The sequence below is a fragment of the Marmota marmota genome, unplaced genomic scaffold (genome assembly GCF_001458135.2).
Source record: "Marmota marmota marmota unplaced genomic scaffold, marMar, whole genome shotgun sequence".
Taxonomy (NCBI): Eukaryota; Metazoa; Chordata; class Mammalia; order Rodentia; family Sciuridae; genus Marmota; species Marmota marmota.
Genome location: NW_025999977.1, coordinates 45,196,860 through 45,209,035, shown reverse-complemented (window position 1 = coordinate 45,209,035; position 12,176 = coordinate 45,196,860). Strand labels below are relative to the sequence as shown.

At 34.3% G+C, this 12,176-nt stretch overlaps 1 pseudogene; it reads right to left on the bottom strand.

Moving 5' to 3' along the window:
* Positions 1 to 735: 735 nt before the first annotated feature.
* On the bottom strand, positions 736 to 2,999 carry LOC107137048 (annotated as a pseudogene).
* Between the last annotated feature and the right edge of the window lie 9,177 nt (positions 3,000 to 12,176).

Here is a 12,176-nt window from a genome sequence, read left to right as displayed (position 1 = left end):
GTTAATTTGGTTCTTTTTAATCTTTCTTTTGGTTAGTTCAACTGGGTTTATAAATCTTTAGCTTTTTGTTTTTTATAGAACTAATTCTTTGTTTTATTGATGCTTTGTATTTTTTTTTATTCTCAGTTTCATTGGTTTCGACTGTGACATTATTTTCGGTTTTCTATTGATATTGGAATTAGTTTGCTCTTTTTTTTGTCCTAAGAATTTGAGGTGGAACTTTATATTATTTGGAAACTTTTTTAAAAAAATGTAGGCAATAAATGTCTCTACAGTCTGCTTTCCTTACTGTTCCAAATATTTTGATATGTTATGTCTCTGTTCTCATTTGTTTCTAAGAATTTCTTGATTTTTTAAAATATTTAAGAGATTTATTAAAGCATCTTATCACAAAGATAGAAACATACAAATTAGAAACATGCAACCATCATCTTCCATGGTTTGGCTAAATGTTATATATTTTTCCTGTTTTTGTAGCTGAAAACTTCATATCTTATACCCAATTCATTCATCCTGAATACTGAATTCAATCTTCCTGAAATTATCCAGGGCAGCAAATAACCAAGATACAAACCATTATATTATAAGGAAAGTGCAAAGTTAAAAAAGAAAATATGTAGAGAATACTCCCTCCCCACCCCCGTTAAAGGCATACAACGGCACTTTGTTCTTTTTATGCTAGATTGTCTTTGAAAAGAATTAAATTGTAATAGACTTAACAGAAAACAAAAAGATTTACTGAATGTCCAAAAAGCTCCTTAGTGTTTGAAAATAAATGCTTAGACAAAAGACAGAGTATTTTATATCAAACAAAAGAGCCCTGTAATGCAGCATTCTGTAAAATAAACAAGACAAGAAGCTGGTATAGGGTTTATTGACAGAGGCAGAGCGTCTTCGGGCAGGTAAGTAAGGAGACGGTGGTTCCTTCTCAGGCATATTCACTGCCATTTCATTTCGTAGGTTGGCAAAACATACTGTGGAAGTGCTTCAAAGGCAGGGTATGCGGCAATCTCTGGCACGTTTCTGTTGTTGATATATTTGTAGCAGTTCCAAACACAGTTAATTAGATAAGCTTTAAAAATGATAAATACCACAAAGAACACAAGAGCAATGAATAGCAGGCAGCTGGAGTCCAATGCCAGGAGGTCATCTTTGTAGGGAAAATCAGGTAATTGATCCAGATATTCTTTGATTCTTGGCAAATAAGTGAGAGAACTGATAGCAACCAGACAACTGAGAACTAAGTCAAAAAGCCAGGAACAGAAGAATGGAATCAGCCAACCCAGCTGATGAGAAATTGCTCCATATACCAACCAGCTTTGAACTGACGATAAACGTAACAACTGAGACGGCAGAAAGTACACAGGCATCATCGGCCCCGCAGCTGAACCCAGGGAGCTCAGTCACAGTCTCCAAAGGCAAAGGACGCGTCTTCAAGCCGGCCCCTGGTCCGGGCCCTCGAATTGCTTATTTCTTCTATGATCTATTCCTCATATAAATTTCCATGTGCTTATGTGTTTTCTATAATTAATTTGCTTCTGATTTCTAATTTCATTATGATTTGATAGTATGTATAGGACTATATCAGGTTGGTTTTTTAATTTTTTTATTTTTTTGGTGCTTGTTAATACTTACATTTTGACCTAGAATATGATCTGTTTTGAGAAAGTTTTTTTGAGCTGCTAAGAAGAAGGTGAATTCAGCTGTTTTTGAACAAAATTATTTCATGGATATCAGTTTGGCCCATTTGGTTTATAGTATCATGCAGGTTAGAATATATATTTATTGATTTTATGTTTGGATGATCCTGTCTATTGGTGATAGGGGTGTATTGAAATCACCCAGTTTTATTGTATTGGGATATAGCTGGAATTTAACATCAAGAAGTAGATTTGGGTCTACTCTTTCCTCTATTAGGCACAGGGTCTCTGGACTATTTCCTAGGTCCTTGATCCACTTTGAGTTGAGTTTTATGCATGGTGAGAGATAGACATTTATTTTCATTTTGCTGCATATGAATTTCCAGTTCTCCCAGCACCATTTGTTGAAGATGCAATCTTTCCTCCAATATATGTTTTTTGGCGCCTTTGCCTAGTATGAGATAACTGTATTTATGTGGGTTTTTCTCTGTGTCTTTTATTCTATACCATTGGTCTACGTGTCTATTTTGGTGCCAATATCATGCCATTTTTGTTAGAATAGCTTTGTAGTGTAGTTTAAGGTTTTGTATTGTGATGCCTCCTACTTCATTCTTCTTGCTAAGGATTGCTTTGGCTATTCTGGGTCTCTTATTTTTCCAAATGAATTTCATGATTGCTTTTTCTATTTCTATGAGGAATAACATTGGGATTTTAATTGGAATCACATTGAATCTGTATAGTGCTTTGGGTAGTATGGTCATTTTGACAATATTAATTTTGCCTAGATTTAAAAAAAGATTCCAAATGAATTTCATGATTGCTTTTTCTAGTTTTATGAAGCATGTTATTGGTATTTTAATAAGAATTGCATTAATTCTGTATAACACTTTTGGTAGTATTGCCATTTTGACAATATTAGTTCTGCCTATCCAAGAGCATGGGAGATCTTTCCATCATCTAAGGTCTTCTTCGGTTTCTTTCTTTAGTGTTCTGTAGTTTTCCTTGTAGAGGCCTTTCACCTCTTTTGTTGATTCTCAAGTATTTTTTTTGAAGCTATTATGAATTTTTTCCTAATTTCTCTTTCAGAAGATTCATCAGTGATGTTTAGAAATGCATTTGAGTTATGGGTATTGATTTTGTATTCTGCTATTTTGCTGAACTCATTTATTAATTCTAGAACTTTTCTGTTGGAAATTTTTGGATACTCTAAATGGATGCTGATTCAAAACAGGGAGGGGGAGGCATGGGAAAAATGGAGGAACTTTGATAGGGCAAAGGGGAGGGAGGGAGGGTGCAGGGGTGCAGGAAAGATGGTAGAATGAGATGGACATGATTACCTAGGTACATGTAAGACTGCATATAGGGTGTGACACTATATCGTGTACACCAGAGAAATGAAAAGTTGTGCCGCAGTTGTGTACAATGAATAAAAATGAATTTTGCTGTCACATATACCTAACTCAAATAAATTTTTAAAAGAAGTATTTATTTTTCATGTAATTAGATGCATTGACATTTGGGGCATAAATATTTACTATCATTTTATCTTCTTGTTGGATTGTGCCTTTTACCAGTATGTAGTAGTTTTCTTTGTCTCTTCTGATTATTTGTTTTAAAATATGCTTTATCATATAGGAGAATGACCATTCCTGCTTATTTCTGGACTCCATTTGGATGGAGTGCTTTTTTTCCTTCATTTTACTTTCAGTCTATGGGTGTCTGCCTATGAGAAGTTTTTTGCAAATAGAATATAGTTGAATCTTTTTTTTTTTAATTCATTCTGTCAGTCTTTCATTGGGGAGTTGAGTCCATTTATATTCAATGTTATTATGGATAGATGTTTGTTATTTCCTTTCATTTGTTTGTTTATTTTTGCTATATTTAATTTGATCTTAATTTTCATTTAATTAGTTGCTTTTCTAGTGTGCTTCATCTATTTGGATGTTTGGGGTTGTTTTTTGGTTGTTCTGTGTGCAGTATATCTTCATTCTTTGTAGTGCTTGCTTAGTGGACAAAAAGGTTTTCCTTGGGCTGGGTATCTATAGCTCAATTGGTAGAGTGCTTGCCTTGCATGTACAAGGCCCTGGTTTCAATCCCCAGACCTGTATCCCCACCCCACACAAATTTCTTTTCCTTTTTCCTCATCCTGGAAATGTTTTATTTTCACATCAGTTCTGACACATAGCTTCTTTTTGGGATATAGCAATCTTGACTGGCAGTTGTTTTCTTTTAGATCTTGGAATATCTCATTCCAGGAGGCCCTACTAGAGTGAGCCTATTCCTTTATCTCTAAACATGACCTGACATTTTTCTCTTGCAACTTTTAATATTCTTTCCTTATTTTCTATGTTGGAAATTTTGATTATAATGTATCTTAGAGAGGTTCTTTTTTGATCTTGTCTATTTCTTGTTGGGTACATACATCCTGTATGTGGATGTCTTATCTCACTTCTAATGTTAGGAACATTTTCTGCTTTTATTTCATTGAAGAGGTTCTTAATGCCTTTAGCCTATATCTCTATGTTCACTTATGCCAATGACTCTCTTGATGTTGTCTCAGAATTATTGTAAATTCTGAGGTCCCCCTCTAGCTGTTTTTATGTGGGGTATGTTTGTTGGTTTGGGTTTTTTCTCTCCCCTCTTCTATGTGTTGATGTATTGTTGAGGTTCAAGTGGGGTTTGTTCATGTGTGGATCTCTGCTATACATCTGGGTCTCAGGGTCCTCCCATAAATTCCACTTTTAAGGTGAGGAGTCTAAACCACCACAGGCTTTCCATAGTCCTCCAGCATGGGTGTGAATTACCAAGGATCAGACCTTGAATACAGATGAATCTGTCTGACTGGTTACGTGTATCTTCCCAGTTGCTTATATGGGATGCCAGCAACAAAGGGGGAATCTCCTCAGTTTTCCCAGCCTACATTACCCTAGGTACAGTCCTTTCTACACCTGTTTCAATTACTCCGGAAGAGGCACCCTTGACTCCACAGTAGGCAACTGCTGGGTCTAGCTGGAAACTTCCTTCATGAGTTCTCAATCTCTAGCTTCTGCTAGTTGCCCTGTGGCCTCCTGTAAATGGTTCCTGCTGCTGCAGCTGTGGTTCCTGGCCGACTCTGCTTGTTGGCTGAGTGAATTTGCTCACTTATCACTTCCCCACACCATCTCTGGGTCAGTTAAGATCAGCCTCCATCTATATTCCTCAGGTTCTCGCAAGCCAATTTTATTTGCCACACTTTCCTCTATCTCTGCCTTTACTCCCCTCCCCTCAGTAGTGGGCTGGTAACTAAGCTGGTCCATCTCTAATACATTATTTCTTATATTGTGTTCAAAGTTTCCAACTTTCTGTGTCTCCACAATTGTTCTACTGCTCAGTGTTGAATGTCGGTGAACTCCCTTAGTCACTCACTTTGCAGAGGAGCAGTCGTCCTGCTTTTTAAATCTTGAGCTGAGAACTGATGAGGAGTGTGCGCTTCCTCTCATCTGCTGACTTCCCTTTTCCTTGATATGGGTTTGAGAGACAGCAAAGATAAAATGTTGCAGACAGTGGTTCTTCCTTTTGTCATCATGTATGTTGCATTGTTGTCATTATGCGTTTTCATCTCCTTCATTAATTTTCTTGATAAACTGGTGTGGAGGATTTTATCTCCCCCCAAATAACTACAACAGTGTCACCTCTCCACATCCTGTTCTTCAAGGAATATAGAGAAGTGATGCTCTGTGACCGTAAAAGGCTTTGATAAGATTGGGTCATAAGGCTATGAACCTTTGCTTTGTTCACTAGAAAATTTGGGCTTTATCGAGATTGTCATGCTGTGGGGAAATCCATGCCACATGAAGAAGACATAATTAAGGTGCTTTTATGACATATGCATTCTATGCCATTTAATCTTTCTAGATGAGACTCACACATGATAGAGATAAGAAAAGCCAACCTTCTCATGTCCTCTCTGAACTTTTGCCTCACAGAATCTGTGAGTGTAATATTCTTTTTACCATCATGTTTTGCAGTAAGTTATTATGTAGAAATGATAAGTGGAACAGATTTGGGTACCAGAATTGAGATACTACCTCAATTTTTGGTCAGGGAAGTGGGCAGAAATACGAAAAGCCTCAATGAAAGAAACTTGACAGGTCTCCAGAGGCTGTCAGTAAGGGCTTTAAGGAAAGTGAGGAAAATGTCATGGAAAGTGGTGAATGGGATTACTTTATCATAAATAGTAGAAGAAATTTAGCATAATTACTACTATCATAATACATAAAATTGAAGATGTACAAATGAAGTAAGGTGTAAGACTATAAATAGATTTCCAAGTGAAATGTTTCATTTGTTCTTTTTAGTTATACATGACAATAGAGTATATTATGACATATTTATACAAACATAAAGTACATATTATTCTAATTAGGATCCCAGTCTTGTGGTTGTACATCATGTGGATTCACTGTTGTGTATTCACATATGTACATAGGAAAGTTAAGTCAAATTAATTTCACTGTCTTTCCTATTTCAACCCACCCTCACTTCCCTTCATTCCACTTTGTCTAATCCGATGAACTTCTCTGCTTTCCCTACCCCCTTGTTGTGTGTTAGCATCCACATATCAGATAGAACATTTGACCTTTGGTTTTTGAAATTGGCTTATTTCACATTGCACCATAGTTTCCAGATCCATTATTTACTATCAAATGTCATAAAATCATTTGTTTTTATGGCTGAGTAATATTCTATTGTGTATATATACCACATTTTCTTTATTTATTCATCTGTTGAAGATCACCTAGGTTGTTTCCAAGGCTTAGGTTTTGTGAATTGAGCTGCTATAAACATTAATGTGGCTGATTACTATAGTATGCTGATTTTAACTCTTTTGGATATGTACTGAGGAGTGGTGTAACTGGGTCAAATGGTGGTTCCATTCCAAGTTTTCTGAGTAATCTCCATACTGCTTTCCAGAGTGGTGCACCAATTTGCAATCCCATCAGCAACATATGAGAAAACCCTGTTTCCCATATCCTTGCCAGCATTTACTGTTACTTGTATTCTTGATTGTTGCCATTCTTACTGGAGTGAGATGACATCTCAGTGTAGTTTTAATTTGCATTTATCTAATTACTAGAGATGTTGAACATTATTTTATGTATTTTTTAACCATTCATATTTCTACTTCTGTAAAGTGCCTGTTTAGTTCCTTTGCCCATTTATTAATTGGATTGTTTGATTTTTTGAGTTCTTTATATATCCTAGAGATTAATGCTCTATCTAAGGTGCAGGTGCAAAGATTTTCTCCCATTCTGTAGTGTATCTCTTCAGGCCCTTGATTGTTTCCTTTGCTATGAAGAAGGTTTTTAGTTTCATGCTATCCAATTTATTGATTCTTGACTTTATTTCTTGCACTTTAGGAGTCTTGTTGAGGAAGTCACTTCCTAAGCTGACATGGTGTAGAGTTGGGCCTATATTTTCTTCTAGTAGGTGCAGGGTCTCTGGTCTAATGCCTAGGTCCTTGATCCACTTTGAGTTGAGTTTTGTTCAGGGTGAGCGAGAGGGGTTAAATTTCACTCTGGCACGTATGGATTTCCAGTTTTCCCAGCACTATTTCCAACAGGTTTTCTTAAGATAACATAGAGGAAAGGAAGCTTATGATTTGTTAGTTTATAGAAAAAATTAGAGAGACATATATGAATCAGAAATTTTTTGATTTAAAAAACAAAATTGATCTTCATTCATATCTTTTCCAGATGACAGAATATTCTTATTTTAAAAGGGCCCTAAAGCAAAGATCAACACATAGTGTTGATAGGAAAACACCTCTAGATAAAGATAAGATCTGGATGTGACTATAAAACCCTGTTAACACATCAGAAATGTCTTAGGTGTTTTCTCATGGACCCTTTAATGAGCTTGAAGGCATGCTTATAGCTCTTATTGGTAAGCCTATGGGAAAGAAGTATTTACTTCAGAGATTGCGCCTATGAACTTTAACTTTATATACTATAAATTGATCCACTGGAAGATTAGTAAAAGTTATTAAAGAATTTAAATGGAATTGGTCAAATTTTACAGAAAAAAAAATAAAGAGAAGCCTTTTGATGTCCAAAGTCCTGTGACCATGAAGGTAGAGAATCTAACTCAGATGCAAATATAGTGATGTAGAATTAATGAGAGGATGAAACCAAAAATTTAAGGAATGGATCCAAGAGCCATGGAGAACCATTTCCAGGAGCTATGACTAAGACAATACAGGAACTGAGAGTAATACTGTTGTGTATCAGTGATTGCTCTCTGCCTGGTGGTATTTTTCCTCTTCTTCTCCCTCTCCTGCTACCCTACCCATGAGATTACTTGTAGAAATTATTCTGTGCTTATAACACAGTTGTGTGTTGGATGTTTAGGGGCTAACTTGCCACTTTGTTTCATAGGTCTTCAGATCAAGAGGACATATCCTTGAGGAACAGCTTCTGCAACTGGACGTGATTTAGATAATAAGATTCAAGACTTTGTTTGATGTCAAAATGAAATGAGACTTTGGATGTCTTGGAAGAGGGTTTAAAGTACTGTGCATATAGGAAGGATATGAATTTTTCTGGCCAGTAGGCAAACTGTGTCATATTTTCCAAAGATTGTCACAATAATATTTCGCATTTTACCTGTTTTATTCAATGTGACCTTGCCACTCCCAACAAAAGATAAGAGTATGGCTTCCCTTCTCCTGGATCTGGGAAGGCTTGTGACTGCTATAACCAGTATCATATATTAGAAGTCATAGCATATCATATAAGTAATACCATATGACATAGGCTGGGTCATAAGGATGATGCAGTTTAGCCTTATTATCTCAGACACTTGCCTCTGGTACTATGTGTCATTATTTGAGAAATCCATCTACATGATAAAGCCAATCTCTGAGAATCCAAATCATTTAGGGAGGCTTGGGTACATGCACTAGCCAGTTGAACTGTCCTTGCTGAGACAGTGAGCATGACAGTGAGATAAGCCTACTCCATCACGCCCTATCCAAACTCCCAAGATATAGGACTCATGAACTTAATAAAATAGTTGTTTTGTTTATTAGTCATTGAGGTAGTAACCGTAACAACTGGATAGTTTAAAAATCACATAAAATTCATTAGAACTGTTTGGTACCACACAAGTAGCAACTTGGTAATGAATTAGCTGATTTCACTGAATAAGTAGATGACAAAAATTTTAGTTGTCTGGTGGCTTGTTTACATATTTATTTAGATTTGAGGTGCTAAGTCACATGGCTATGTCTGAGTTCTAGATGATGTGCCACTGTACCTTAGTTTACTTGTAACATTCCATTTGATTTACATTTTGTTTGACTTCATTAAAAACTTCCATAAATGTGATTTCAATTTGTCTCCATATTTTACACATATTAGATAAGAGATAAATGAATAATGATTAACTGAATATTATGTTTTTTAAAATCTTTTTAGAGAGAGTACTTAATGGGTTTTAAAAATCCTATAAATGTTTTAGTAAACAGGGATTACATATACCAATATTAACCTCTATATTTATTAGGCTTATTGTCTATCTTTTAAGGATCATTATTTAATCTTCTGTTAATCTGTATATTTAATTTGAATATAGTACAATTCAAATATTCTAAGAGGTAAATATTGTAGATAAAAGCAAATTTTTCCATCAGTTAAGAATGCTTCTATAATTTTTTGGGGGGTTTTACTGACACCTAGTGGCATTCAGTCTGGTATGTAAAAAATTCCTTTTAGCTCACTTCATTCTATTATTCTCTCTATAAGTGTCTTCTCTTATTTTTTAATTTTTTTCTTCTCTTATTTTTTAAAACTTAATAAAGCAAACAAAAGGAAATTTCAGGTGTCTCAATGTGACCAGCATTTTTTGAGGATACATGAGACTATACAAATACACACACACACTCACATATAATTTGACATAAACAAACAAGTAGGATTATGTTATTCATTTTGACTCTAGGTTTTTACTGTACTTATTAATTTCCTTTATTTACTTGAATTCTCTTCCTCCTTTATACATTCATATAATTCCTCCACCTGTTTTAAGGTAGGTCATAATAACATTCTAGATTTTTCTCCATGTGCCTGTAATAAAACATATGAGTGAATATTCTTCTATAAACATACAAGTACAATGTACACATTTTGTTATACTTTAGAAAAATAAAATTGTGCCTATTTTTCTGCACTTTGCTCTTCTTAGGATACCTCTTAGAAATAGTTCTAAGATAAGTATGTAGTCCAAATTATTTTTTTAAGTACATGCATGCTATTTACAACTGCAGTTTTTCTACTGCAGCCATTCACCCTTTCAGTATTTTTGCCACCTTGAATATAGCAATGCACACCCATGTGTGTATATCCTTATAAAGGCTAACTTTATTTATCCAAGATAACTTTTTGTAAGTTAAATTGCTGGATAAAAGAATGCATTAATTTCAATAGGCATTACCACTTTGCTTTCAAAAATAGTTAAAATGTGTATGATTAATATGTGAGAAAAATATGTTTCTACATAGCCACTAGTATATCTTATAGGATTGTAAATATATTTGCCAGTGTGACAGGTATAAAATGATTTATTTTGAGTTTTCTGGTGACTAGGGAATTTGAACAACAACTTAGTTCTTAGTTTGTTCACTCTGAATTTATTCTATGGATTTTCTGATTTTAACTTTTGCTCTTCATATATTATAAGATGTTAACCCCTTGTTTCTCAGCCAGTTTATAGGTAATTTTATGGCAAAGATTATAACATAGTTTCAAGTCTTTATGTAATTAATCATGTCCATCTTTTGTTTTTATGACTATGGATTTTCAGATATAATAAAGTCTCCCTTACACAGGATCTTATTCTTCTAGGTTCCCTGCCCTTGCTTTTAAAAATTATTTTTGCAAAGTTTTTATTATGAGTTTAAATTCAAAAAATAAAAATAATAAACAATTGAAGTCTTAATTCATCTATAATTTAATTATTTTAATAACATTTAAAAAAGTGAAGTAAAACATACATAGTACAGTATTAAAGAATTACCAGGAAGTGAACACACCTGTGTAATCACCAACCAGTCACTAAATTTCTATTCCTTCTTAATTGCTAATTTTGAAATTCTCTGGATTAGTGACTAGTATCTATGATGATAGCCTTCCTGCCTCTCTTCATATTTTTGCTGCTTGAACCTGATCCTTGAACAATTAGTTATGTTTAGTCATCATTGACCTTCATGTAAATAAATTTGTATTTGTTTTTAAATATTTAATATTATCCTTTTTTTGAGTATAGAAGTTCATTATCCTTCCTGTATAGCATTACATTGTATGAATATGTGGCTTCTATCCATTCTGCTGCTGGTGGATTTTTGAATTTTTTTCAGTTTATGACCATGTGGAACAATGCAGTTATGAACATTCTTGTGCATTAACACTTTCAGTTGAACATATACTCCACAGAGAAATTGATGAGTCACAGGGCCCAAATATGTTCAACTTTGGTAGATTAGCAATTATTGCCAACAGTTCAACAGTTTTCCAAGTAGGCATACCAGTTTACACTTCCACTCGTGGATTAAGAGTTTTAGAACTCTACTTTTTCACCAGCACTAAAAATTTTCTTTTTCATCTGAAGTCATTCTGATGGATTCAGTGGGTATTAGTATCTCATTTTGGTTTAAATTAGCATGTCTCTAGTAGCCAATGAAGTCAAATTACTTTTTATATGTGTATAGAGAATTATTTCCTCTTGTGAATTATTCCTTCTTGGCCATTTTCCCATGAGGTAGAATTTTCTTATTGATTTGTTGGAGGTCTGTGTATTTTAGGAGTCTAGGACCCTTGTTGCAAATATCTTCCTTTAGTGGCATTTTTTTTCTATTTTCTTTAGGATAGTCTATTAATTATTTTTGATTAACAGAAATTCTTAGTTTAATGTATGGATTTTTTTGTTCATGTTTAGTGCATTTGTTTTCTGTTGAAAAAATCTTCCTATACTCTTAAATTTGTGATTTTTTTTCCTATTCTAGAATTTTGAGTTTGATGTAAAACTTAATTAACTTTTTTTGTAGGAAATAAAGAGTGGGTCAACTCTCATTTTTTACACATAGTATTGTGGAGCAGTACTTACTTGGTCCACAAGCATTTATTGAAAAGGGTAATGTTTAAACCCACAGCACTGATGTATGCTCATGGACATTAATAAGATGTTCATCTGCATTGGCAGGTTTTATTTTTTGACAGTGTCATGTAGAAAGTGAGTAAACACCATACTATCTTAAATACTGTGGCATCACACTAAGCCTTGATATTTGCCAGTGTAAATTTACTGCCTTTTTTTGTCGTTTCTTTTTTTTATTATTAGTTGTTCAAAACATTACAAAGCTCTTGACATATCATATTTCATACATTTGATTCAAGCAGGTTATGAACTCCCATTTTTACCCCGTATACAGATTGCAGATTCACATCGGTTCCTCATCCTCTTTTTTACATACTGCCATACTAGTGTCTGTTGTATTCTGCT